This window comes from Pelobates fuscus, chromosome 7, assembly GCF_036172605.1.
Source record: "Pelobates fuscus isolate aPelFus1 chromosome 7, aPelFus1.pri, whole genome shotgun sequence".
Classification (NCBI taxonomy): domain Eukaryota; kingdom Metazoa; phylum Chordata; class Amphibia; order Anura; family Pelobatidae; genus Pelobates; species Pelobates fuscus.
This window is the reverse complement of record NC_086323.1, coordinates 15,500,509-15,505,508: the sequence shown is the minus strand read 5'-3', so window position 1 is coordinate 15,505,508 and position 5,000 is coordinate 15,500,509. Positions and strand designations below refer to the sequence as shown.

General features: G+C 41.9%; 9 non-coding genes across 9 annotated transcripts; all 9 read right to left on the bottom strand.

The window, feature by feature from the left end:
* Nucleotides 1-162: 162 nt before the first annotated feature.
* Nucleotides 163-276, bottom strand: LOC134570511 (U5 spliceosomal RNA). Its single transcript, XR_010085136.1, has one exon. It is a non-coding gene; the product is annotated as a U5 spliceosomal RNA (small nuclear RNA).
* A 458-nt stretch (nt 277-734) lies between these two features.
* On the bottom strand, nt 735-848 carry LOC134570497 (U5 spliceosomal RNA). The gene has a single exon (XR_010085122.1). It is a non-coding gene; the product is annotated as a U5 spliceosomal RNA (small nuclear RNA).
* A 455-nt stretch (nt 849-1,303) lies between these two features.
* LOC134570496 (U5 spliceosomal RNA) lies at nt 1,304-1,417 on the bottom strand. The gene has a single exon (XR_010085121.1). It is a non-coding gene; the product is annotated as a U5 spliceosomal RNA (small nuclear RNA).
* A 453-nt stretch (nt 1,418-1,870) lies between these two features.
* LOC134570529 (U5 spliceosomal RNA) lies at nt 1,871-1,986 on the bottom strand. The gene has a single exon (XR_010085153.1). It is a non-coding gene; the product is annotated as a U5 spliceosomal RNA (small nuclear RNA).
* Nucleotides 1,987-2,440: 454 nt separating this feature from the next.
* LOC134570495 (U5 spliceosomal RNA) lies at nt 2,441-2,554 on the bottom strand. Its single transcript, XR_010085120.1, has one exon. It is a non-coding gene; the product is annotated as a U5 spliceosomal RNA (small nuclear RNA).
* A 455-nt stretch (nt 2,555-3,009) lies between these two features.
* On the bottom strand, nt 3,010-3,123 carry LOC134570494 (U5 spliceosomal RNA). The gene has a single exon (XR_010085119.1). It is a non-coding gene; the product is annotated as a U5 spliceosomal RNA (small nuclear RNA).
* A 454-nt stretch (nt 3,124-3,577) lies between these two features.
* Nucleotides 3,578-3,691, bottom strand: LOC134569852 (U5 spliceosomal RNA). Its single transcript, XR_010084517.1, has one exon. It is a non-coding gene; the product is annotated as a U5 spliceosomal RNA (small nuclear RNA).
* A 451-nt stretch (nt 3,692-4,142) lies between these two features.
* On the bottom strand, nt 4,143-4,256 carry LOC134570378 (U5 spliceosomal RNA). The gene has a single exon (XR_010085010.1). It is a non-coding gene; the product is annotated as a U5 spliceosomal RNA (small nuclear RNA).
* Nucleotides 4,257-4,716: 460 nt separating this feature from the next.
* LOC134569638 (U5 spliceosomal RNA) lies at nt 4,717-4,830 on the bottom strand. Its single transcript, XR_010084310.1, has one exon. It is a non-coding gene; the product is annotated as a U5 spliceosomal RNA (small nuclear RNA).
* Nucleotides 4,831-5,000: the final 170 nt, after the last annotated feature.

The following is a 5,000-nucleotide window of genomic DNA, read 5'->3' as shown; positions in this document are numbered from 1 at the left end:
TCAAGAAAGCCAGAGCCTGAGGCATGCTTTGCCCGCAGTCAAAGATGCTGACATCATAAATAGGGATCCAAAACTTTTTCTTTTTTTCGCAACAGCTTGGTGCTTAGAACCTCTTGGATCTCTGTTTAAGAAGTTTCTTCTACTTTTGTACAAGTTTAGCACAGCCAGTGTAAACTGGGCCTGAAAAAGTTGAGTGAAACTCATGGTCGTTCCTCTCCACGGAAATCTTTAGTAAAAGGCGAAAGATTTATTCGATCTGAAGAGAAACCAGAGTATAAAGTCCATCCATCTGACAGCAGGCAAGGTGTGGAACCTGCCTTTCACACGTATGGTGAGCAACCCTAAATTAAGCTTTAACTTGGAGAATCTGCCATAAATATTAATGACCCCACTAAATATGTAAAAAAAGAAAAAAATATATATATTTTTTTTTTTTAGCTTGTATCATGTTAACAGCAAAGGGAAGAGGAGCACAGCTGCTTGCAGTGCAACATGGGTATTCAAATGAGGCATGCCCACTGCTGACACGCCCCTAAATGCATGCTTGGTCTCTCGGCAGAGCCCCCCAGCTGTCAAGAATGCCAGAGCCTGAGGCATGCTTTGCCCGCAGTCAAAGATGCTGACATCATAAATAGGGATCCAAAACTTTTTCTTTTTTTCGCAACAGCTTAGTGCTTAGAACCTCTTGGATCTCTGTTTAAGAAGTTTCTTCTACTTTTGTACAAGTTTAGCACAGCCAGTGTAAACTGGGCCTGAAAAAATTGAGTGAAACTCGTGTTCGTTCCTCTCCACGGAAATCTTTAGTAAAAGGCGAAAGATTTATTCGATCTGAAGAGAAACCAGAGTATAAAGTCCATCCATCTGACAGCAGGCAAGGTGCGGAACCTGCCTTTTACACGTATGGTGAGCAACCCTACATTAAGCTGTAACTTGGAGAATCTGCCATAAATATTAATGACCCCACTAAATATGTAAAAAAAGAAAAAATATCTGTTTTTTTTTTTAAGCTTGTATCATATTAACAGCAAAGGGAAGAGGAGCACAGCTGCTTGCAGTGCAACATGGGTATTCAAATGAGGCATGCCCACTGCTGACACGCCCCTAAATGCATGCTTGGTCTCTCGGCAGAGCCCTGCAGCTGTCAAGAATGCCAGAGCCTGAGGCATGCTTTGCCCGCAGTCAAAGATGCTGACATCATAAATAGGAAACCAAAACTTTTTCTTTTTTTCGCAACAGCTTGGTGCTTAGAACCTCTTGGATCTCTGTTTAAGAAGTTTCTTCTACTTTTGTACAAGTTTAGCACAGCCAGTGTAAACTGGGCCTGAAAAAATTGAGTGAAACTCGTGTTCGTTCCTCTCCACGGAAATCTTTAGTAAAAGGCGAAAGATTTATTCGATCTGAAGAGAAACCAGAGTATAAAGTCCATCCATCTGACAGCAGGCAAGGTGTGGAACCTGCCTTTCACACGTATGGTGAGCAACCCTACATTAAGCTTTAACTTGGAGAATCTGCCATTAATATTAATGACCCCACTAAATATGTAAAAAAAGACAAAATATCTGGTGTTTTTTTACTTTTGTATCATATTAACAGCAAAGGGAAGAGGAGCACAGCTGCTTGCAGTGCAACATGGGTATTCAAATGAGGCATGCCCACTGCTGACACGCCCGTAAATGCATGCTTGGTCTCTCGGCAGAGCCCTGCAGCTGTCAAGAATGCCAGAGCCTGAGGCATGCTTTGCCCGCAGTCAAAGATGCTGACATCATAAATAGGGAACCAAAACTTTTTCTTTTTTTCGCAACAGCTTGGTGCTTAGAACCTCTTGGATCTCTGTTTAAGAAGTTTCTTCTACTTTTGTACAAGTTTAGCACAGCCAGTGTAAACTGGGCCTGAAAAAAATTGAGTGAAACTCGTGTTCGTTCCTCTCCACGGAAATCTTTAGTAAAAGGCGAAAGATTTATTCGATCTGAAGAGAAACCAGAGTATAAAGTCCATCCATCTGACAGCAGGCAAGGTGCGGAACCTGCCTTTTACACGTATGGTGAGCAACCCTACATTAAACTGTAACTTGGAGAATCTGCCATAAATATTAATGACCCCACTAAATATGTAAAAAAATACAAAATCTCTGGTGTTTTTTTACGCTTGTATCATATTAACAGCAAAGGGAAGAGGAGCACAGCTGCTTGCAGTGCAACATGGGTATTCAAATGAGGCATGCCCACTGCTGACACGCCCCTAAATGCATGCTTGGTCTCTCGGCAGAGCCCTGCAGCTGTCAAGAATGCCAGAGCCTGAGGCATGCTTTGCCCGCAGTCAAAGATGCTGACATCATAAATAGGGAACCAAAACTTTTTCTTTTTTTCACAACAGCTTGGTGCTTAGAACCTCTTGGATCTCTGTTTAAGAAGTTTCTTCTACTTTTGTACAAGTTTAGCACAGCCAGTGTAAACTGGGCCTGAAAAAATTGAGTGAAACTCGTGTTCGTTCCTCTCCACGGAAATCTTTAGTAAAAGGCGAAAGATTTATTCGATCTGAAGAGAAACCAGAGTATAAAGTCCATCCATCTGACAGCAGGCAAGGTGTGGAACCTGCCTTTCACACATATGGTGAGCAACCCTACATTAAGCTTTAACTTGGAGAATCTGCCATTAATATTAATGACCCCACTAAATATGTAAAAAAAGACAAAATATCTGGTGTTTTTTTACTTTTGTATCATATTAACAGCAAAGGGAAGAGGAGCACAGCTGCTTGCAGTGCAACATGGGTATTCAAATGAGGCATGCCCACTGCTGACACACCCCTAAATGCATGCTTGGTCTCTCGGCAGAGCCCTGCAGCTGTCAAGAATGCCAGAGCCTGAGGCATGCTTTGCCCGCAGTCAAAGATGCTGACATCATAAATAGGGAACCAAAACTTTTTCTTTTTTTCCGCAACAGCTTGGTGCTTAGAACCTCTAAGATCTCTGTTTAAGAAGCTTCTTCTACTTTTGTACAAGTTTAGCACAGCCAGTGTAAACTGGGCCTGAAAAAATTGAGTGAAACTCGTGTTCGTTCCTCTCCACGGAAATCTTTAGTAAAAGGCGAAAGATTTATTCGATCTGAAGAGAAACCAGAGTATAAAGTCCATCCATCTGACAGCAGGCAAGGTGTGGAACCTGCCTTTCACACGTATGGTGAGCAACCCTACATTAAGCTTTAACTTGGAGAATCTGCCATAAATATTAATGACCCCACTAAATATGTAAAAAAATACAAAATATCTGGTGTTTTTTTAAGCTTGTATCATGTTAACAGCAAAGGGAAGAGGAGCACAGCTGCTTGCAGTGCAACATGGGTATTCAAATGAGGCATGCCCACTGCTGACACGCCCCTAAATGCATGCTTGGTCTCTCGGCAGAGCCCCGCAGCTGTCAAGAATGCCAGAGCCTGAGGCATGCTTTGCCCGCAGTCAAAGATGCTGACATCATAAATAGGGAACCAAAACTTTTTCTTTTTTTCGCAACAGCTTGGTGCTTAGAACCTCTTGGATCTCTGTTTAAGAAGTTTCTTCTACTTTTGTACAAGTTTAGCACAGCCAGTGTAAACTGGGCCTGAAAAAATTGAGTGAAGCTCGTGGTCGTTCCTCTCCACGGAAATCTTTAGTAAAAGGCGAAAGATTTATTCGATCTGAAGAAAAACCAGAGTATAAAATCCATCCATCTGACAGCAGGCAAGGTGTGGAACCTGCCTTTTACACGTATGGTGAGCAACCCTACATTAAGCTGTAACTTGGAGAATCTGCCATAAATATTAATGACCCCACTAAATATGTAAAAAAAGAAAAAATCTGTGTTTTTTTAAGCTTGTATCATATTAACAGCAAAGGGAAGAGGAGCACAGCTGCTTGCAGTGCAACATGGGTATTCAAATGAGGCATGCCCACTGCTGACACGCCCCTAAATGCATGCTTGGTCTCTCGGCAGAGCCCTGCAGCTGTCAAGAAAGCCAGAGCCTGAGGCATGCTTTGCCCGCAGTCAAAGATGCTGACATCATAAATAGGGATCCAAAACTTTTTCTTTTTTTCGCAACAGCTTGGTGCTTAGAACCTCTTGGATCTCTGTTTAAGAAGTTTCTTCTACTTTTGTACAAGTTTAGCACAGCCAGCGTAAACTGGGCCTGAAAAAATTGAGTGAAACTCATGGTCGTTCCTCTCCACGGAAATCTTTAGTAAAAGGCGAAAGATTTATTCGATCTGAAGAGAAACCAGAGTATAAAGTCCATCCATCTGACAGCAGGCAAGGTGTGGAACCTGCCTTTCACACGTATGGTGAGCAACACTAAATTAAGCTTTAACTTGGAGAATCTGCCATAAATATTAATGACCCCACTAAATATGTAAAAAAAGAAAAAAATATCTTTTTTTTTTTTTTTTTTAGCTTGTATCATGTTAACAGCAAAGGGAAGAGGAGCACAGCTGCTTGCAGTGCAACATGGGTATTCAAATGAGGCATGCCCACTGCTGACACGCCCCTAAATGCATGCTTGGTCTCTCGGCAGAGCCCCCCAGCTGTCAAGAATGCCAGAGCCTGAGGCATGCTTTGCCCGCAGTCAAAGATGCTGACATCATAAATAGGGATCCAAAACTTTTTCTTTTTTTCGCAACAGCTTGGTGCTTAGAACCTCTTGGATCTCTGTTTAAGAAGTTTCTTCTACTTTTGTACAAGTTTAGCACAGCCAGTGTAAACTGGGCCTGAAAAAATTGAGTGAAACTCGTGTTCGTTCCACTCCACGGAAATCTTTAGTAAAAGGCGAAAGATTTATTCGATCTGAAGAGAAACCAGAGTATAAAGTCCATCCATCTGACAGCAGGCAAGGTGCGGAACCTGCCTTTTACACGTATGGTGAGCAACCCTACATTAAGCTGTAACTTGGAGAATCTGCCATAAATATTAATGACCCCACTAAATATGTAAAAAAAGACAAAATATCTGGTGTTTTTTTACTTTTGTATCATAT